Genomic DNA, 24009 nt, shown 5'->3' with positions numbered 1-24009 from the left:
GGGGGAGAAGGTACAGAAAATAAGTAGCACAGACAGTAGGTAGAAAATAGATAGGGGGGAGGACAAGAATAGTATGGGAAATATAGAATCTAAAGAACTTGAGACACATGGTCATAAACTAAAGGGGGGGAATGGTAGGGGAGAGGTGTGCAGGGTAGAGGGGAATGAAGGGGGGAAACAGAACTGTAATGACATAATCAATAAAATATATTAAAAAAAAGAAAATGGTCTTTTAAAACCCATGTTCTTTAGCTTTATATATTGACATATAAAAAGCTCTAGAAATTTAATGTATATAACATTGCTGAGTTGAAATTTATCTTTTAACACAACTGAAAATCAATCAATGTAATTTATGGTATTAAATATTAAAAGAAAAATAGTAAATGATTATCTCTATAGATGCAGAGAAAGTATCTGACAAAACCCAATGTCTATTCTTCATAAATATTTTTAGCAAATTAGAAGTACAAGGAAAGTTCCTCAGCCCTATAAAGGACATCCATAGAAAACCTAATATTACATTTAATGGTGAAAGACCAATTATTTCTTATTAAAGCAGAAACAAGAAAAGGAATTATATTTTTACCACTTCCATTAAATATGGCGCTACAGGTTCTAGCCAATGCAATAAGGGAAGTAAATAAAAGTCACCCAAATTGGAAAGTAAGAAGTAAAATGATCTTTATTTGTAGATCATTTATGTATAAAATTCTACAAAAATTTAAAAACTGCTACTAGAATTAATAAATAAGTTAGGCAACAGTGCAGGATAAAATATCAACATAAAAAATCAACTGCACATGTACATACTATCAGCAAATGGAAAAAAATTTAAATTACTAACTTTTTATTCCAGAATAATAAAGTACTTTATTATTATCTTCTTCTTTATCCTATAGCTCCTTTAGCCTATATCTCCTTCTAAGTACAAACAAGAAACTCTGGATAGTAGATCAATAACCATAAAGAGGTTCAGAAAAGTAGAGAAAAGAGAGACTATCTAGGTGCTTCAGGACCCAAGGAACTACAGAATGAATCCCTGTACTTTGTTTTATTTCATATTGTTTCATATATCCCAGATTGAAGCTAAAGAATCTGGCAAGTCAGAAAGGCCAATGCACAGAGACAAAAGCCCTAACAAGGGAGGGAGGGAGGGAGGGAGGGAGGGAGGGAGGGAGGGAGGGAGGGAGGGAGGGAGGGAGGGAGGGAGGGAGGGAGGAAGGAAAGGAAGGAAGGAAAGGAAGGAAAGGAAGGAAGTCAGGAAGTCAGGAAGGAAGGAAGGAAGGAAGGAAGAAAGGAAGGGGAAGGGAAGGGGAAGGGAAGGAGGGAGGGAGGGAGGGAGGGAGGGAGGGGCAGGCTAGTAAGACAACAAACACTCAGACAATAACCACAAACTCCAGACAAACACCATAGAAAACTTGTGGCCCTACACTCACCCACACAAGCAAAAGCTGAGAGGGGAAGCGAGAATTCTACCCTTGATACCTGGTAATGAGAACCTATTACAGTGTTGGTGGAGACCACATGGATAGCCTTGACTCCCACCCTTCCTCTCCTTGCTAGGATGGTGTCAAAAGAACCCTGGTAGAGAGTCATTACTGTTACCATCACCCACTAGTGACCATAAGGTATTAGTGGAGGCAATTAAAGGCACAATACTGAGGCAATCCCATCCCTCCCACCTAAGGAACTATCAGTGGTGGCCTGATAGGAAGCAAGAACTCCCACACATACTCAGTAGTAAAGTACTCCCCCACCCTGGGGTGTCACTGAACAACAAGTGAGGAACCTGGACTTCCATGTCTACCTACCAGTAATAAGGCAGCACCTCCTATTTGCCTGATGGAGCTCTGTTTAAAGAAACGAGCAAAACAGAGGTTTAGATAACATCCAAAGTCTCAGAAAATAATGCAAAAATGTCCTGATATCGGCAGAAAATCATTAATCATAACAAGAACCAGAATAGTCTTGAACTGAAAGAAAAAAAGACAAACAGCAGATGTCAAACAAAATGACAGAGATGGAAGAATTATGTGAAAAAGATTTTAGAATAATATTCATAAAAATGCTTCAATAAACACATATATATTTAATGAAGCATATATACATGCACATATATATACTTGAAACAAATGAAAAAACAGAAATTCTGAGCAAAAAATCCGAGATATAAAGAAGAACCAAATGGAAAAATTAAAACTAAAAATAAAATAAAACTAATAATAGATGGGTTAACAGCAGAGTGAAGGGGACAGTAGAGAGCATCAGTGAACTTGAAGACAAAACAATAAAAATTACCCAATAAGCAACAGAGAAAAATACACAGTAAAAAATATGAACAGTTTCTAAGGAACCTTTGAGACTATAAGAAAAGATCAAACATTTATGTCTCTGAAGTTACAGGGGAGATGAGAAAGACAGCAAGGCTGAAAGGTGCTTGAAGATATAGTAACTGAATGCTCCCCAAATTTGGCAAAAGACATAAACCTTCATAGTCAAGAAGCTGAGTGAATCCCAAACAAGAGAAACCCAAAGAAATTCATCCAGAGACTTCAGAGTTAAAATTCTGAAAACTAAAAACAAAAGATTCTTGAAAGCAGCCAGACATAAACACTGCATTACCTACAAAAGGAAAAACAATTCAAATTATAGAGCCTGTCTTACCAGAAACCATGTTGGCCAGAAAAAGGTGGTGCAACATTTTCAAGGGCTAAAGCAAAAAGCGCAGTCAACCCAGAATCCTATGCCAAGCAAAAATATCCTTTAGGAATGAAAGGTAAACAAGATATCCACCAATGAAAGAAAACTAAGAGAATATGTTGCCAGCAGAATTACCCTAAAAAAATGAAATGGCTAAAGGAAGTTTTCTAAACTGAAACTAAAGCAAATCTTGAAATATCAGAAATAAAAGAACATGGTAAGCAAAAATGTGGACGCATACAGTAGTCTTCACTTCTTCTGAGTTTTCCTAATTATGTTTGAGGTTGAAGCAGAAATTATAATAGTAATATAATTCTAAATGTATACTGAGGAAATATTTAACACAATTATATTACAAATGGGAGAACAAAAATAGACATAATGGAGGTAAGATTTCTATATTTCAGCTGGTAAAATGACACCACCAGTAAACTGCAGTAAGTAATGTGTGTGTGTGAGAAGAAATGGAAAAATTAATTGAAAAAATAATGAAAGAGAGTTCCCTAATCTATCAAAGGAAACACACATCTCAGAAAGCCCAGGAAGCCCAGAGAGTCCCAAAGAAGTTAGGCCCAAGGAAGCATACATCAAAGAACATAATTATATTATCCGAGATTGAAGATAAGGAGAGAATCTTAAAAGCAGCAAAAAGAAAGGAGACAGTTACCTATGAAGGAGTTCCCATAAGACTGTCAGCTGATTTCTCAAAAGAAATTTTGCAGGCAAGAAGGGGCTGGAAAGAAGTATTCAAAGTGATGAAAAGCAGGGACCTACAACCTAGATTATTCTATCCAGCAAAGCTATCTTTTAGAATAGAAGGGCAGATAAAGTGCTTCCCAGATACAATTACGAGAACAACCTATGCAGGTATTTTGGACTGTTTTTACTCCTACATTTTTGATATTTTGTACACTTATTTTTCCCTTTGCCCTTCCCCCCTCCCACTATAAGACACTCCCTTTAGGTCAGGTTAAAGGAGTTCATCATCACCAAGCCTTTATTATATGAAATGTTAAAGGGACTTATCTAAGAAAAAGAAGAAGATCAAAAATACGAACTGTAAATTTACAGCAAACTCACAACTACCAACAACTGAACCTAAAAACAAAAACAAAGTGAACAACTAGAACAGAAACAGAATCACTGAAATGGAGATCACATGGAGGGTTATCAGCAGGAGAGTGGGCAGGGGAAAGAGAGGAGGAAAGGTACAGGGAATAAGAAGCATAATTGGTAGGTAGAAAATAGACAGGGGGAGGTTAAGAATAATATAGGAAATGGAGAAGCCAAACAGCTTATATGTGTGACCCATGGACATGAACTAAAGTGGGAAAATGTTGGTTGGGGGGCAGTGCAAGTTGGAGGGGAACAAAAGGGAGAAAAAATTGGGAAAACTGTAACAGCATAATCAATAAAATATATTTTGAAAAAAGCCAACCCCTATTTTTACATGAAACAAAGCAAAAATAAGATGAAACTTATGATTTATATGCAGTAACTGTTTTAAAATATTTCACATATACCAATGACAAATTAATGATGGTCTCACTATACATACAGTTATTTTGGAGTCTCAGCTTTTGTTACTTTATGTTTGAAAACTAATATAATAATTTGTGTGCATCATTCAGTTTATAGCCCAAATGGAATAAATAAGACAAGAAAAAGAAGTAGCCTTAACAAATATCATTTAGTAGTAATTCTAACTTTCCTAACCATATTATTTTTCTATCTCTATTTTTGAAAGTGTACATTATATATACAAGATCCACAGAATTAGGGCCTGCTTGAGTGTGGTTGGTAGTGTAATAATATGGGTGTGATAACTCATAGTTTTCAATTGAACATTTCACCTAAAATGTCGTATGGTGTGACTAAGTGTGATGTTGTTATGTGGTAGAATTACATGCTTATGATTTTGTAATAAAAAAGTTGTAAGAAAAAAGGGGTGTTATTTGTGCCAGACCCTGTATTTTAAACTACTTTTTTTGTAATACAAAAGGAAAAAAAGTTAAACAGTTTATTTAAAAGACAGTGATTTTTACTGTACAATTATGTAGTGTACCTAAAACCTATATAATTTTATTAACCAATATTGACTCAATAAATTCAATAAAAAATAAATTTAAAAAATTGCAAGATAATTTTATTACAATTACGAGAACAACCTATGCAGGTATTTTGGACTGTTTTTACTCCTACATTTTTGATATTTTATACACTTATTTTTCCCTTTGCCCTTCCCCACTCCCACTATAAGACACTCCCTTTAGGCAACCAGTACATCAAAAATCCTTCCACGTTCAAAGCTGGCTACATCCGTTGCTCTTTTCCATTGTTGAAAATTCCTGACTTAATCCTATTTGACTTTATTCATGAAAAGGTCATCCTGAATTCAACAAATGGAGGAGAGATGGCAAAGCACAGTTTAACACAGCTGAGAAAATGCTTCGTGGAACATGTTACTAACGTGCTCGCACTGTTTCAGAGATACTTGATACACAACACGTAGGCCTTCCTCCCATCTTGAAGCCTCCAACCAAGAGTTATATGCATTATTATCATATTTGCTAAATGTTATAACAATTATAATGATGATCTTGATTTCTGGTAGTACACTGCCATTTCTTTTCCTACACCAACTGTTGAATGTTCCTATTACTAATTGTGCCTGCCTTCATAACTGAGAGCATCTTCTCTACCCTCACTATCACTATTAGTATCTGACAAAGGTATCCTCATTGTTTGCTGTTCCTCCAAAGAATGGCATCTGTCATTCATTTAATTTTCAAAATATGAAAATGAAAATTGTATTCAACTTAAAAAACTATGTTCCAATTACAATAAGCAACAAAATGGGTTTGATTATACCTCAAAACTCTTAATAGACACTGACTATGAACCACAGCTATAACAGATTATGCCTCTGGCCTTTTCCTCTATGCTAAATATAGTTCATATCTATAATTTGTTGCCATCCATATATACCTGACCAAAACTAGGAGAGATTAATAAGAAGATTGAAGTAAGCTCTACAATAAATTTGACTAAAGAAAGATTTATGAGGTGAAGATAATTATTTTTAATATGCTTGTAATTCACTATTACTAAAATATGGGCATAGTTACTCATACAAGCTTACGTTCATGTTAAAAAAGATGACTGCCAACTTCAGAAGAACCAACCTCAATCAATCACTTTCAAGCAATCAAAAAGAAAAAAAGGCCACTGTTATTACTATAGCTTAATTAGGAAAAGAAATCTTATCCATAATGCACTGTATTGTTGACCTTAAATGAGATTTTTCATATAAGGCAAAACTGAATCCAAGATTAAAAAATTATTTAGCTATTTATATATAAACTCAAACAGCTGTTAAGGACACCCTATAACTTTCAAAACCTATTTTTCTAAATAAAAGAGGGTTTTCAAATATAGGATTTTCAAAACCTATTTTTCTAAATAAAAGACTCTTTTTAGCAAGTAAATAAGTAAATCTGTTTACAAATTTGCATTTGTCTAAAATGTGGCACACTTATACTAGAAACTGCATGATGTTATGAATGAACTAATATTTCCTTGTTATTTTAAAAATGGAGAATACAGCATCCATCCTACCTACTGCATGGTTTTGTGTAAACAATGAAATAAATACTGCCTATTTAAATGTTTTGGAGACTACAAAGAATTTTATAAATGTAAGGAACAATTATCATGCAAAGATAACCTCTGTCAACTGGTCAGCAGTATACTTCTTTGAAGCACTGTTCAGTTCATTTGAAAACAGATTCAAATAAGGCAAGGACAATGTTGTTTGTCAAAGAGTCTCAAACTTTTTCATTACATGATTTTTCTTAAAAATTGTCATCATTCTAACAGTTGGGAACCATCATCATCTTGACACTCTTCCTGATGGTCTCAGCATATATGAATGTAAAATATTTGTGACAACAAAAAGTGGCAGGTGTTTTTTCTTCAAAGCTAATATTACCTGCTGTCCATCTGATTCAAAGCTAGTCTCTGAATCCACACTCAAAAAATTCTAGCAAGTGTTTCATATTCTGCTTGAGTAAGAGACCACACAAAGTGAATCTGGATAGAAAGGTTCCTTACTCCCAGTAAAGAAATGGGAAGGGAGGAGATACAAGAAAAGTACAGAATGTTTATGTTGCCTTTTTTTTTCTATTAAAATACACCATGTATCTTAACAGACTACTAGAGCCAGCTTTATTTTCTTCCCATGGGACTGAACAACATCCCTTGTCTGAAGACATCCCTGTCCCAGCACAAGGCTCAGTTCCCCATGCCCTGGTTCTCTATGCTGCTCTGAAGTAGGAGAGACCCTTGGCTCCTGAGTTTATAACTGAAATATCTTCTTTGTGGAGTTCAGAATTAATGAGTTTTTCCCTGGGAAACCTGAGCTCAGCTATCCTTGAAGGAGGTTTAAGGGTCGTTCTCTTACAGTGTGCATTTTTGTTTCTTACACAGATTTTAGTTTTAATTGTTGTATTTCACAAAATCTATAACTTTACTAATCCCTTGAAAAGAAAAGAACAATTTCATTGTTAATTCTGACATCAATGTGTAGGTGCATGATTCAGATGTGGGGGGGGGGGTGAAAAGAATGGAATGTGAAGGTGTAACTGCTAAAACTGAATTCATTTTTCTTGAAACAAATTTATTTTTCTTGTATTAAAGACAGAGTGTTGGGAGCCATCCTGCCTGGTTTCAGGGGCTATAGCCTCATTAAAGGACAAGAGTCCCACAGCTAGGGCTGAGTGAAAAGGCCTTGGAGCCATGAGCCACTAAGGAGACAGAACCTATCCTCCTGGCAGAAGCACAGCCTCTGCCTCCTTCACTTCACCCTGCTTGGCCCCAAAAGATGGCTGATTAGTCAATGACAGGTTAAGATTCCTCAAGGGAGGAACAACCTAAGACAGGCACAGTCAAGAAGGGACCATCAGGAAAAGACTTAGGGGACTATAGAGAAAGGGCAGAAAGATCTCACCCCTCAGCTTTGTCACAGCCTGAGTCCTCATTCTATCTGTAAAAAGTCTCCTAATCTCCTGGCTGCTTTGCTCCCTCTGCCTGACTCAGCCTGAAAACAATGCCAGAGGCAGCTGAGGCCTTGTACTGGTACAAACATCCCCCATCCCCCGGAGGGCAAATCTGGCCTGAGAAAGAAGGTACATTGTTCCCTTTGAGGCTTGCTAAAGGGCCCTGTTGGTATGAACTAGACGTGTGAGCTCAAAGCATAGGGAGTGAAACTCCCTACTTCATGCTACATGCCTCAACAAGCTTCTGGCATCAGCATATCTCACTGACCCTGACCAGAGACAATCCCTGTGTTTCTGCAATTATTATCTGTAGACGATGTTAGTTTTTCATGACTGTAGCTTTTTGGACATTGGTTGATGAGCTTTACCTGCATACTATGTATCTCTGTGTGAGCTGAACTCAATAAACTCAAGCAGGGAAAGAGGTGCTTGAGACCCTTCTCACCTGAGAGACTGGTCACCTTTCCTCCCCAAGCAGATCATGTTTTGGTAAACTTATTCTCATCTGGGGCAGTGGGGGAGCTCTGTGGGTGGAGGCCCCCTCCCCCAGAGCCAGGAAAACTTTCCTTCCTTCCTAATGCTAAATTCTTTCCTAGTTCCTCCCTCCCTTCCTTGCTTCCCTTCTATTTATCCATCCATCCTTGCAACAAATACCTACTGAGCACCTATTGCATGCTAATAAGCACCCATACTAGGATCTAACCACATAGAAATGAAGTCCCTGATCTCATGGAGTTCTTAGACTCATGGTGGGGGAAGATAAACAAAGTTTATAGGTTGAAGATAGTGATTGGGAAAGGGAGGATGTTTTACTCAGGGTAGTGAGGGAAGGTCATTATTTTTGAGAAAATGTCAAAAATAATGTTCCACATGGTACAAAAAACAAACGTCAACTTCCTGAGGCTAGAACAAACTGGACAATGTTTGAGGACCAGAGTCCAGCATGGCTCTAAAAGAACAAAAAAGACAGCAGGTGGAAGGAAATAACACTGGAGAAAAGAGCAAGGACCAGATCACATAGAGCCTTGCACCTATGATAATTTTATTCTGCAATGGAAGACCACTGGTGGATTTTGATTAAGGCAGTAATATAATCTGATTGATTTTTAAACATTATTCCAGTGAGATTTCCAGTTTCAAAAGATATTCTGGAAAACTTTACACTGCAAAACCACCAGCTCCTGCATAAAATATAAATATTTAATATGTTACTGGGCACAAAAATTTTTGTATAAAGGACAACCTGGACTTCCGGTCAGGATGGTTTCATAGGTAAACAGGGCACTTGAATCCTCCCCAGCCAGATAAAAATTACAAATAAACTACAGAACAAGCATCACTCGGAACTGCCTAAATCTAGCATAATGGAAATCCCACAACTAGGAATTTAAAGCTGTCACAATGAGACTGGTATGAGGGAAGGAGACATGGAATGGGACTGGTCCCATATCCATATGTGCTGGATAAAAAAATCAGGAAGGATATCTAGGCTGCAGAGGTCCACCCTGAGGATCAAGGGGTCCCAGCCCCACACAATCCAGGGTTCCAGTGCCAGAAAGAGAAGTCTGCAATTTCTGACTGTAAACCCAGCAGGAAGTGTGGTTGGGTGACACAAAGGATTCTGGAGTCCTTGGCAGTTCTTAAAAGGCCCATAGACAGACTAACTCGGACTCACTCCCTCTGAGCTCCAGAACTGGAGAAGCAGCTCAAAAGGCACCAGGAACAAATGGGAAGGAACTGAATGGTCTGGGCAAGAGTTACAGGGGCACCTTTCTGACAGATAAAGTGCTGGGAGAGGCCACTGTTCCTTTCTGAGAACTACACCCCTCCCACCCAGACTCACAGAGCTGGCAGGCAGAAACCATATCTTAGTCTCCATCAACTTGGCTCACATTGTTCATCCCACCCTGGTGATTTTGAGACCACACCCCACCCAACTTGCAGGCCCACTCAAGCCATTTCCAGTAGCTTTTTCATTCAAATTGTTTGTCTTGGCTCCTGCTATGGACTTTCCTAAAATCTCCAAAAGATTCACAAATTGCACACAAGCAGTATCTGTCATTGGTATGTCCTAGATCTCTTCCTGAGTAGTCCCAGGCCCGGCACTAGAGGCATTGGCCTTGGTTCACAGCATGTCTTCTCCAAGGTGCCTCCAAGCCCAGCACAAATAGTAGCCATTGTTAGATCACTCTGTAGTTTGTGTTGGGTGACCCTAGGCAGGGTACAGGCAGTGGCTGACCTTGAACCTCTCAGAGGCCCCAGAGCCAGTGCTCCTGGTAGGCAGCTTCAGACCATGCTGGATTACAACCCTATCACCTCCATGAGCACCACAGCAAGTCCTGGTCCCTAGGTAAGCACCTTGCAACTACAGCAGTTCCTCTGCTGTAGTTGAAGCCAATCCTCCCAGCTGATAGGCCTGAGGGTCAATCCCTCTCAGTGACATCAACAGCAATCAAGGCTCAACTATGAGGATAAGGCAAACAGCCCACACAGAGGTGCATTTGGAGTGCCCAGCTCTGGTGACTGGGGAGGTTGTGCCACTGGGCCCTACAAGGACACTTGCTACACAAGGCCATGAAACCAAATAAAGGAAGCACAGCAGTTATACTTAATACATTAAAAAAAATACATAGGGAAGCAGTCAAAATACAGAGGACACAAAGAAACAGGTCCTGAATGAAAGAACAGAATAAAACTCCAAAAAGAAAACTAAATGAAATGGAGGCAAGCAAATTACCAGATATAGAATTCAAAACAGTGGTTATTATAAGGATGCTCAAGGCCTTAGTGAAAACTTCAACATCATGAAAAGGGGCATAGAAACCATGTAAAGAACCAGTCAGAAATGAAGAATATACAAACTGAAATGGAATATAATTTACAGGGAATCAATAGTAGAGTAGATTAAACTGAGAACCAATTCAGTAAGGAAGCAAAAAACACCCAACCAGAACAGCAAGAAGAAAAATAATCACCCAAAATGAAGACAGTATAAGGAGCCTCTGGGAAAAATTCAAGAGTACTAACATTCGCACTATGGGGGTGCCAGAAGGAGAAGTGAGCAAGAAACTGAAAATCTATTAAACATAATGACAGAAAACTTCCCTACCTTGGTGAAGCAAATAGACATACAAATCCAGGAAACACAGAGTCCCAAACAAGATGAACCTGAAGAGGCCCACACCAAGACACATCATAATTAAAATGCCAAAGGTTAAAGACAGAGAATGTTAAAAGCAGCATGAGAAGAGTAGTCAGGTATGTACCAGGGAGCTCCTGTAAGACTTTCAGCTGATTTCTCAAAAGAAATTTTGCACACCAGAAGGGAGTGGCAAGAAATATTCAAAGTGATGAAAAGCAAGGGCCTACAACCAAAATTACTCTACCCAGCAAAACTATCATTTAGAATGGAAGGGCAGATAAAATGCTTCCCAGATAAGGTATGGTTAAAGGAGTTCATCACCACCAAACCCAGTATTATACAAAATGTTAAAGGGTCTTCTTTAAGAAGATGAAAAAAAGATAAAATATGAACTATAAAAGAGCAATAAATACATATCTATCAACAATTGAATCTACAAAAAATAAACAAGCAGAATAGAAACAGACTCATAGATACAGAGAACATTTTGATGGTTGCCAGATGGGAAGGGGTTTGGGGGAGTAGGTAGAAAAAGTGAAGTGATTAAGAAGTACAAATTGGCTGTTACAGAATAGTCACGGGGATATAAAGTACAGCATAGGTAATAAATCAGTAATATTCTCGTAATTATGATGTTGTCAGATGGGTACAAGATTATCATGATGATCACTTACTAAACTAATATACTATTTATGTAAACTGTAACTGAAAAATAAAAACTGATTAATAGAAAAACCTGAGTGATAAACTGTAAGCTCTTGTGAAAGACAAAGGTTTTCCAAAGGCAGAAAAATATTTTTTAGCATATTTGTGTTTATGTCTTTTACTGTAAAAAAATGAATGAATAATTTTAAAATGGGTACATCCTTACAACCAAGGAACTCTATGCATAGGAATTTTTTAAGCATAGTCTCTTTTCAATTCTAATTAAACACTGAAGTCATCTGTGTAATTAAAACAAAAACAAAAGTGATATCCAACCTCATTTCTAAAGATTATAATTTACTGGTTTGCCCAAGCATTGGTATTTTTAAAGTTTTCCAGGTACAGCTGAGAACCATTAACCCATGAAAAGTTTTATACATGTCTATCTTGATATAAGTGAATATTCACAGCAGTGTTATTTCCAATTGTAGATATTTTGTGCGGAAACTCTTATCTCTATCATTAGGAGAATGGATAAGCTGTGGTAAACTCTATGTAATAAAATATCACACAGCAGTGAAAATGACTAGAAAACAGATACATGCAATAACAGGGACAAATCTTAGAAACCTAAAATTGAGTAAACAGAGAAGCCTATCTGAAGCACAGGTGGCAAAAACGAGGCTGGTGGGCTGAATCCTGACCTCCACCTTGTTTTATCTGGCCTGGCACCTGGTTTCTATCTGGTGGCAGCACTGAGCTCTCACTTAGCTGTTAAGGAGTAGTTACATTTATACAGTCCTAAAATTACATTTGGCTCTTTTTGAAGGCAACCATGCTGATGTGGGCCCCAGTGAAAATGAATTTGATACTCCTGATCTAAAGGATAATGCATTTGTGTAAAGGTAAAACCAAGGAAAATCAAACATAATGTTTGGTACACAGATTAATGCCATCAATTAGAAGTTCATACATATATAACGGTTAGCAGCTATGTGGTAAGGGCAGAGAGGGATTAAAGACAGAGGGATAGGGCAGAAGCATTAGAGGTAGATTTGCCATTACTGGTAATGTTTTAGTTGTTAACATTGAATGGCGTTCATTTTGTTATCACATATAACTTATATTTCCTATATTATTTTGTATAAATCAAATATCAAATAACAACACATTTTTAAAGATTTCTACTATGAAAAATAGACTTTGGGTAGGCTACATATATAGAAACAGAGAGATAAGTTGAAACACTACTGAAAATAATAAAGGAGGGGGTTGATGGATAATTATAGCATAGTGGAGTGGAAGAGTTAGTGAGAAGTGATCAGATTTAGAATACATGTTGAAGAGTAAAATTTCTAGGACTTACTGATGGACTGAAATGTCTCTACTGTCTAACACAGTAGCAACTAGTCCCATATGGCAATTAAAATAAAAATTTAAAGTGCAGTTCTTTATCTGCACTAGTAACATTTTAAGTGCACATGTGGCTATTGGAGAGCATGTTAGAGCAGATACAGAACATTTCCATGACCACATTAAGTTCTATTTGATAAGCGGTGTGTAGAAAGTGAAGGAGAAAAGATAGCCCCTAAGTTTTCTACCAGAGCAATTAGGTAAGTGGCAGTGCCACTTACTAAGAGATCGGGAAAATTAGAATAGCAAGTTTGGAAGGAAATAAAGAATTCAATTTTGTACAAAAAGAAATGGTAAGTAGGCACAGAAAACAAAGTTGAAACCAGATATACAAATCTGGAATACTAAGGTCTGTCTGGAAAAAGTTCAGCCATAATTAATATCACAAGAACCGTTTGAGTGACATGGATGTAACCTGGCAGCCAAGGAGAGTGGACTGGCATGCACATGCAGGAACAATGATGACTTTACTGTACTAGTCAGTGGGGGCAATAGATGCTATTGAGTGAGAATGTGTACTATGTGGCTATTACATTCAAAATGACTAAGTGAAGGACTTCCAGCCAAGATGGAGACATAGGTAGATGTAATGTACCTCCTTGTACAACCAAAAGAAGGACAACAACAAATTTGAAAACAAAAACAACCAGAACTGCCAGAAAATCCAACAGTATAGAAGTCCTACGGCTAAGGAGTTAAAGAAAAAACATTCACCCAGACCAGTAGGAGGGGCTGAGACAGGCAGCCAGAGAGCAGAGGACTTGTGGCAAGGTGGTAACTAGTGGAGCAGTCTCACATTTGTGTGTGGATAAACCAGGAGGAACAACTGGGGAGTAACAAAGACCTCGAAACCCAGGGTTACAGCATGGGGAAATAAAGCCTCAAAACCTCTGACTAAAAAAACCTGTGGGGGTTCAGGTGGCAGGAGAAGCTCCCACTTTCATAGGAGAGTTCGCTGGAGAGACTCACAGGGTCCTAGAATATACACAAAACCACCCTCCCAGAAATTAGCACCAGAAGGGCCCAATTTGCTTTTGGGTAGTGGCAGAAATGACTGAAAACCAGCCAAGAGCAGAGCAAGTGGCATTGTTCCTGCTCAGACCCCTCCCCAACATATAGCATCCAATGCAGAAGATGTGGGTTGACCTACCCTGGCAAATAACTAAGGCTCTCTGTCCCTTACTATATAACAGGCAAGTCAAAACAAAAAATACGGCCTAAATGAAACATGAGATCAAAGTTCCAGAAAAAATACAACTATGTGATGAAGAAATAGCCAACTCATAATATACAGAGTTGAAAATACTGGTAATCAGGATGCTCACAGAAATTATTGAATATGGTCAAAAAATAGAGGAAAAAGTGGAGGCTATGAAAAGTGAAATAAAGGAAAATGTACAGAGAACAACAATGATGAAAAGGAAAACAGGACTCAAATAAACAGTTTAGAGAAGGAAGAAATAAACATTCAACCAGGACAGAATGAAGAAACAAGAATTCAAGAAAATGAAGAAAGGCTTAGGAACCTCCAGGACATCTTTATGTTCCAACATCTGAATGTTGTTACCTTATGTACCAGAAGGAGAAGAAGAGCAAGAAATTGAAAACAAAGAAATTTGAAGAAATAATGGAGAATTTCACCAATCTGGCAAAGAAAATAGACTTTCAGGAAGTCCGGGAAGCTCAGACAGTCCCAAAGAAGTTGGACCCAAGGAAGCACAAACCAAGACACATCATGAAGGAGAGGTCGAAAACAGTATAGGAATCAGAGACCTCAAAAAACTTGTATGTACGACCCATGGACATCAACTAAGGTCGGAGATTGCTGGTGGGAAGGTGGGTGCAGGGTGAAGGGGAATAAAAAAAAAATGGGACAACTATAATAGTATAATCAATAAAATATATTAAAAAAATAAGTTAATTTATGAAATTGAAGTGGCAAACAATATATTGTTCATTTATCTTTCCTTCTTTTTGAGGTGTTAGGAAGTTAAGAATTTGGGTGAGACTACTTTTGTTGCTTTGGAGTAAACACCTGACTTTAGAATTATAAAAAAGGTGACATTTCTATTAAAAAATACCTTGTAGAAATTTCCATGAATGTCTTTTGTTGCTAATGTTTATCACAGTTATGATTGTTGTTCATATAAATTATAAAATGTACATGTCTGAATAAGTATTTGTAAAATTAAGAAACATACCCATAATATCTTTGGTTATGTATCTTCTAAAGCCTAATATTTTAAACACTATTAATATAGAATCAGTAATATGTTGTACATGGTATGTTAGTTTGCATTAAGCATATATTTTGAAGCAATTTTTTCTTTCCAAAAAAAAGAAGAGAGGTGCTGTATAGTAAACACACTTGCAAACAAAAAAGTAAAACGTTCAAAATCTTTTTAGTCAATTCTAAATTTGTGAGAATAGTACGGGCTAAAATGAGAATAACACCTGCTCATAGAATTGTAAGCAAATTAAAAATTTACTGTTTCAAAGAAATGTACATAAGGGAAACAATACATAATTAAACCAACTTTTTAAAAATATGTGAAAATCTATATGCATATTACTTATATATTTAACTCATAAAGTCAGGCCGAATGAGGTCTTCTACTTAATACTTCAAATTATGGTGAGTACAGATAAGAACAAACTGTCTATTAAAAATAAAAATAAACTATGTTACAATTAGATGAGCCTTTTCTGTTTGCATACTTATAAGGTTTTATTTTAAGAAGTGAAATGTGGATGGTCCTTGTAAAAATAAACAAAAAACACAAAAAAACCTAGCTATACTAAAACCTAAGTTTTCCAAGGAAATTAAGAGATAAACACTAAACAGTTTCCACTGCAATAGAATCTGGTGGTGGTAAAGAAACAACTTTAAGATTTTTATCCAAATTATTGCATCAAATTATTATATCATAGAACCAGAAATTATAATATAGACACATAAGCGATGATCTCTTGAGCTATGGCCATTCTGGGTATAAGAATGGTCCCAAACTGTGAAATTTAGATGTAGAATATAAATATATTTTATTGTAATATAATACTACAAAGTGCACATTCCCAAAGAATTGTTAATTTATTCACAATGTATTTTCAATTATTAGCTTTGCTTCTCAATAGGATCACTATTAGAGGGGTTTTAATCTAGCTTTAAAAGCCTTCTTTCTGCGGCACTTTGCCAAATGCTATTAAAAGGGTTTTTTTAATTGAAAAAAATAACCCTGAATTATAAACCTTAGACCTAATGAAATGATCTAACTACATTCAGGTTTACAAAGAAAATGCTCACACACCCTTAATGATAACAACACTAATGATGCCAATATACAGTGTATATATTAATCCGTAGATTACAACTCTTAATCCAGGTATTAAAGAGTTTACATGTCCCTGAGTAGTTTGCCCTTCTGCACAGAAACCAGTTAAAGAATATCTATTGCCACTGAAAATATGTCCTAACTTCTTGTTTTAGTGCCATGGAAACAGACAGTAAAAGAATATTAAGCTATTTTTATGATATCTAGTTGCTCCATTAGTTCAATTGTACTGTGATTGTTTTTTAGACTCTTCTCCAAGTTTAAACATGTCAAGCTGGTTCTTCAAGCCTTTCATGTTGGGACCCATGTTAAAAAATAGTGCCAAGCAAAAAGTTTAAGTAAACATAAAACCTTCATAGAAATGATCACAGGAGTTCAACCTGATTGTAAATATCTTCTTCACCAGCACGAGTAGTAAAACAAAAAGTTTTCTTTTGATTTATGTTTATTTTGTTTATATTTTCTTCTTTGACCTATACATTACTTGAAAGTATATATATTAATTTTCAAGTATGTATTTGTCTTATTATTGTTTTATTATTGATTTCTAGATTAGTTGCATTATGGGCAGAAAACATAATTTCAACCCTCTGAAGTTTATTGCACACTTACTTTAGAACCTATGTAGTTCCTCTTTGTAAAAAAATGATTTCTGCAGTTGCATGGTGTGGTATTTTATGGGGTCAAAACTGTTAATTTAGTCATTAAACCTTACTGATTTTTTTAGTTTGCTTATTCCTCAATTCTATAGAGAGATGAACTATAATTGTTCACTATGATTTCTCCTTTAGTTTTTCTGAAGTTAGCTTTTATATATTTTGAGAATATGTTATTAGGTGTATGCAATTAAAAATTGGTATCTTTCTGGTAAACTGAACCTTCTATCATGATGTGATAATCAGCTTTACATCTAGTAATACATTTAGCCATAAAGCCTATTATATTCGATATTAATATGGCTACACTGATTTTCTTTTGTTTGCTTTCAAGGTAAATTTTTTTCAGCATTTTAATTTCAACCTTTCAGATATCTATTTCTTAGATGTATACAGCTAGATTTTTTGAAAAGCCACACTGATAATCTGTTTTTAACTGTAGCATTTACCCCTTTTTTATTTAATATAATTACTAATAATCTGAGTTTTAAGTCTATTGATTATTTTTAGTTTCTACTTGTTCCAGCCACCTTTGTGTCTATTTTTCTTTTATTGCTGAAATAAAAATTAAACTGTAATAGCATAACCAATAAAATATATTTTATAAAAATAATATAAAGACCTTAGGGTATATTAGTGTACTTATCCTCTTTCAGCTTACATATTATTGTCATCTTATTTAATTTTTATTTCAGCCTATCTTGAGATACTATTATTTTACATTGTCAATTTGTTTTCAAATTTATCCACATATTTGCCATTGTGTGATATTTCTTGAATCCCTGACCTTCTAATGAATATTTTCCTTCTGCCTAAGTTATATGTCTTAGCATTCTATTTTTGGGTAATAAACTTAACATGTCTTAGAAGCATGTTTATTTTTTGTCCTAACTGGTGAAAGATATTTCCACTGGACATACAATTCTAGACTAGCATTTATTTTCATCATGTAGATGATAAAATCAAACTGCCTCTGGCATCTATTGATGCTATTGAGAAATCATCAGTGTTCCTTTGAAGGTATTTTGGCTTTTCCCTACCCTTGGGCTTATTAAAAATCTCCTTTTCTCTCTCCCCCTCTTCTCTCCCTCTCCACAGCTATCTCTATTTCTAGCTCTCTATCTGCATATCAATGAGTTGATCAATGATCTTCTGAAGTTTCACTATGAGGTGTCTTCTGGGTTTAGAGTTATTTTATCCTGATTGGGATTTGTTAGGCTTCTTGAATCAGCAGACTGTACCTTTCATCAGTTTCAAAAAGTTCTCAAATATTATCTCATCAAATACAATCTCAGTTCTACTCTTTTTTTTTTTCCTTCTCAGAGTCTTCTTAGAATTATATTACATCTCATTCAATCCTTCAGGTTTTTCAAAAAAACTTTTTTATAATGAAAAATTTCAACAGTGAAAAAAAATAGTACAATGAACCCTCAAATAACCACTAGCTTCAAGAGATAGCAACATTTTTTTCCAATCGTGTTTCATTTTTCCCTCCAAATATCATCCTCCTCACACATATTTACTTTTCTTGTAAAGCATTTTAAAGGAAATCCCAGAATCCTATATTTCAACACTAAATAATCCAGTATATGCTTAAAATCTATAATTTCTCATTCTCCTATTCTCCACTTTTGCCAAGCTATTCATTTGTAAATGAATTGCATCACTAGCCCTGGAGGATTTTCCACATTCTGTTTTGGTCTATTGCATCTTCATGGTGTCATTTCACATATTCCTCTACCAGTTTGAACAAAATACCAGTTTCTTGTAAACTGGTATTTATTACAACCAGCAGCTTTACTAGATTTAGCTTTAATTCTTTTGCAGGAATAGTTTATAAATAGTTCTATATACTTTCTATCACAATATATCAGCAGGCACAAAATGACTGGTTTTCTTAATATTAACATTGATCACTACAGTTGAATATTGTCAGCTGGATCTACTCATCTATTATAGGATAGATGGCTTTAGATGCCATCCTGTTTGATACTAGATCCATTAGAGATTATAAAATGGTGAGTTTTTAAATAATACATTCCTTTCGAATTTCATAGCTGGAATTATTTTGAGGGAAGAACTTTTCCCTTATCAGCTGTTTAACTATCTTGGAATATAGTTCAATAAGGAAGGAAAGTCAAGATAAAATACTGACTTCTTTATCAACTTATACAATATGAGCTGGTGCTCTGGCAACCTTCAAAGTCAACTATTTGGGTATTAATATTACAGATCATAATTTTTTATATATTTGGTATTTTTCGATCCTTGTGCAGATATTCTTTTTTAATTAATGTAAACATGCTCTAGTGTCTCCAGCATTTAATGTTCCAAAAGCATCTGATGGTAAAATCTTTCTATTATAGGTCCTCTGCCTTCGAAAATCAAAAGTACCATCAGGATATGTTTAGGTTTGTATCACATTCCATTCATCCTGCCTGGTACACATGCACCCTTTTAATCTAAAGACTGAAGTCTTTCTTCAGCTTTTCTCTTCTCTTTCTCTGAAAATTATTTTCCTCATCTATTCCCATCTCTATAACCACCATTAATAAAATAGTGAATTTCCTGACTCTTTCATTTTTAGTTTTCCTCCCATTAATCTCTTCACTTTTCTCCTTGAATTATAAAGAGAATTTTTCAAGTTTCTCTTCTAATTCATTAACTTGATGTTCTGCAATACTCTATCAAGTGTTTAAAATTCTGAAACTTGAAAATTTTATTTTTTCATATCCAAGACCTTTTTCATATTCTCAAATGATTACTTTTTACCATCTTTTGGGAAAATTCATACCTATAGAAAAGTTGCAAATATAGTACAATAAAAACCCATATATTCTTCATCTTGATTCACCCATAATTAATATTTTGATCAGATCATTATTTTTGTGACTACTGGCTCTTTTTTCATTTATTTTACTTGATAAAATTTTTTTTCTCTTCCTGCTACTCAAGATGCAGAAAGGACAGAAGGCTAAATGGAAGACAGTAATGCCAGTCTCTGCTGTAAGTACAAAAAGGAGGCCAAGAAGGTAGTAAATCCCATTTGGGAAAATGAATTTTGGCATTGGACAGGACATCTAACTCAAAAAGGAACCTCACCCACTTTGTCAATGGCCCTGCTACATTTCTCGATAAGCATCTGAAAGTACCTCCTGCAATTAACTAATTCACCCAGGTTTTAAACTGCCAAACAGCTTAGTCCACTGCTTAAGCTGCCCCACAAGTAGAGACCAGAGACAAAGCAAGAGAACAAACAGATATTGTTGGCCTGGGATGAGAAAAAAACTGTGGCAAAGGGTATGTCCCAACCAAGAGGCCATCTAGCCTTCAAGTAGGAATTAACAGTGTAATCTGAAGGCTCAGCTGTAGTAACTGCACATGATATGGATCCCATTGAGCTGGCTGTCCTGCTGCCTGCCCTGTACCATAAGATGGGGGTTCCCTACTGCATTATCAAGGGGAAGGCTAAGCTATGTCATCTAGTCCACAGGAAGACCTGCATCACTATCGCCTTCACCCAGGTTAACTTGGAAGACAAAGAAGTTCTGGCTGAGATGGTGAACGCTATACAGACCAATTACAATGACAAATATGATGAATTCCATTGCCACTGGGGAAGCAATGGTCTGGGTCAAAAGTTAATAGCTTACATTGCCAAGGTGGAAAAGGCAAAGGTTAACCAACTGGCCAGCAAACTAGGCTAAGCTGATACTGTTGAGTTTTCTGTATATAAAAGTAATAAAAATTCTCATTAAAAATTCTTTTCAATTAGAGTTGACACACAATATTATTATAGTTTCAGGTATACATATAGTGACTAGACATAACTTATGAGTGATCACCCTAATAAGTCTAGTATCCATCTGACATCAGACACAGTTACTATGATATCACAGGCTATGTTTCCTATTTTGTACTTTACATCCCCCTGTCTGGGAATTGAACTATTTTTATAATCAGCAACATGTACTTCCTAACCTTTTCATCTTTTTCATCCAGTTCCCTAATCCCCCTTCCTCTCTGGCAATTATCAATTTGAGTAATAGAACTCTTGACTTTTAGCTAGATAATATAATTGCCCACAATAAAGATCACTTCCTATTGTCTTGCACTAGAAGGAGATGTAACTGTTCTTAGTCTTTTCTTCTTGTTGACTGAAATGGGCATACTGGCTATGGTTCAGGCAGGTACCCTGAGCCACAAAGTAGAAGCCTATGCTGAGGATGGTGGATCAGCAAAATAGGAGACTGGGTCCCTGATGAACTTGCGAAGCTGCTGTATTAGCACATTTTCAAAGACAGAAGAAATAAATTTTTCTTTTATTTAAAACTGTCATTTGGGGTTTCGTATAGCCAACAGATAATGCTAATTCCAGCTGAATTTCTATTAACCAGAGACATGTGATTAGTAAAATCTTTTTTTTTTTTAAGATTTTATTTATTTGTTCTTGGAAAGGGGAAGGGAAGAAGAAAGAGAGGGAGAGAAATATCAATGTGTGGTTGCCTTTCATGTGCCCTCCTACTGGGGACCTGGCTCGCAACACAGGCATGTGCCCTAGACTGGGAATAGAACTGGCAACCCTTCTGTTCACAGGCCAGCACTCAATCCACTGAGCCACACCAGCCAGGGCTGATTAGTAAGATCTTAAACCAAGCAACCCCTCTTCTGGGTATTTATCCCCAAAATATGAAAATGTTTACATATAAAAATATATGTACATCTATGTTCATTGCAGCATTATTCACAGTGGCCAAGACATGGAAACAACCAAATTGTCCTTCAATAGATAATTGGATAAAAGAGATACGTCACTTATATGCAGTGGGAAACTATTGAGCTATAAGAAAAGATGAAATACTGCTATTTGCAACAGCATGGGTGGATCTTCGGAATATCCTGCTAAACAAAAAAGTTGAGAATGGTATGATTTCACTCATATGTGGGAAATAAAACTGAAAGCAATAAATAAACAAAACAAATAAAAACTTATAGACACATACAATGATATAGTAGTTACCAGAGGGGAAAGAAAATAAATGGGGTCAAATATATGGTGATAGAAGGAGATTGGACTTTGGGTGGTAAACACCCAATGAAATATATAAATGATGTATTATACAATTGTACACTCAAAACCTACATAATTTTATCAAATAATGTCTCACCCCAATGCATTTAATAAAAAACTTTAAAAAATCATTCTGGGAGGTTCCACATACATATTAAGAAAAGGTAGTTAGCTCTGGCTGGTGTGGCTCAGTGGTTGAGGGCCAGCCTGCGAATCAAAGGGTTGCTGGTTTGATTCCCAGTCAAGGCACATGCCTGGGTTGCAGGTCAGGTCCTCAGTAGGGGGCATGTGAGAGGCAGCCACACATTGAAGTTTCTCTCCCTCTCTTTTTCCCTCTCTTCCCCTTTCTAAAAGTAAATAAATGAAATCTTTTTTAAAAAAGTACTTAATTCAATGTCATTTGTTTTTACCTTTAGCAAAAGTCAGCCATACTGACAAAAGAGATGATCCAAAACATAAACTATTTTCCATGGAAAAAACAAGCTTGTCCAAATTAAAAAGGTTAAGGCAGATCAAAGCCATTCCAGAGAGAAAAGCGGGCACAACTAAGGTTGACTCCTGAGACCCCACTGTATCCTCTACCTAGGGTTCTGCAAAATCTCCTTGGGTCTTTATAACAAGTTAGCTTTTTGCTTAAGCAAAAATAAATAAAATAAAATAGCCCTGGTTGGTATGGCTCAGTGGACTGAGTGCCAGCCTGCAAACCAAAAGGTCACCAGTTCGGTTCCCAGTCAGGACACATGCCTGGGATCCAATAGGTTCCCAGTTGGGGGTGTGCCAGAGGCAACCAGTAGATGTATCTCTCACACGTGGATGTTTCTCTCCCTCTGTTTCTCCTTTCCTTCCCCTCTCAAAATAAATAAATAGAATCTTAAAAAATAAAATTAGTTAGTTAACCAAATGGCTTATTTCTATTAATTACAACCATACAGTACTAATCAATAAAACAGGTGATACATGTAGGAGTGCCCCATTGACTCAGTATTATGAGGAATAGGGTATTCTAATAAATAGGGTACTTCAGTAAATAAAAATTTAAAGGTAACTTAAGCTTACCTTTCCCCTGCTCCAGCTGTCATTAAGTCTAGCTTGGCATTTTATTTTACAAAATAACTGTATATTTATCATTGAATTCAATTCAATTTTGACACTCATTCTATTTATGGTTTTCCTTAGAAGGTTTGAGACATTTTCATATGAGGAAATTAATACTTTGTGCACTTACTGTTTTTCATCATGAAAGGCCCATGGACACCATTCTACACAGTTTTGCATGGACAGAAATGAATGTAAAGAACTTCCTAGAAGGAGGCATTTATGTGCAAGAGCTGGAAAAGGTGTTTGTCCTGTGGTTTGAATTTTCTGCTTTGACCAATCAAAGGGGCTGCTACATGTAATTTTAACTTTGGTTTACCTTGGGCTTCCCACAATTACTGCAATCTGTATTTAAGTTAAAAAACATCTGCCCTGGCTGGTGTGGCTCAGTGGATTGAGCGCGGGCCTGCGAACCAAACAATCGCGGTTCGATTCCCGGTCAGGGCACATTCCTGGGTTGCAGGCCAGTTCCCTGCAGGCCAATTCCCAGCAGGGGATGCATGAAGGGCAACCATACATTGATGTTTCTCTGGCTCTCTCCTTCCCTTCCCCTCTAAAGATAAATAAATAAAATTTAAAAAAAAAAAAAAAAAAGCCCAGGCAAGGGCTTTAAAAAAAAACAAAAAACATCTAAATGTAAACCTTAGGTCTTTACCAGAACTTTCTAGAAAGAGGTAACAATATGAGTGAAGGCTTCAGTTATTAAGCTGAGGCTTCAGGGAAATGGATAGGGTTTTCATTTTTACAGATGGAACAAGCAGACAAAAGTTACCACTATCAACCACTGGAGCTCCACCAAACAGGAACTCGAGGGAGCCCTTTTCACTTGACCAGCCTCATTTCATCATCGAATGTGCAATGTGGATTTTCTCTATGCTATCACAAAAGTATAAGA

At 36.3% G+C, this 24009-nt stretch overlaps 1 protein-coding gene and 1 pseudogene across 10 annotated transcripts in view; one reads left to right on the top strand and one right to left on the bottom strand.

Moving 5' to 3' along the window:
• Positions 1 to 24009, bottom strand: part of EHBP1 (EH domain binding protein 1) — a 375639-nt gene that overhangs the window by 161814 nt on the left and 189816 nt on the right. The gene's annotated exons all lie outside the window — the stretch shown is intronic.
• Positions 19901 to 20655, top strand: LOC119035032 (60S ribosomal protein L7a-like; annotated as a pseudogene).

Source organism: Artibeus jamaicensis, unplaced genomic scaffold (assembly GCF_021234435.1).
Source record: "Artibeus jamaicensis isolate MK-2021 breed Jamaican fruit bat unplaced genomic scaffold, CSHL_Jam_final contig_465, whole genome shotgun sequence".
NCBI lineage: Eukaryota > Metazoa > Chordata > Mammalia > Chiroptera > Phyllostomidae > Artibeus > Artibeus jamaicensis.
The sequence above is the reverse complement of the archived record's forward strand: the minus strand, read 5'-3'. Positions and strand labels throughout refer to the sequence as shown.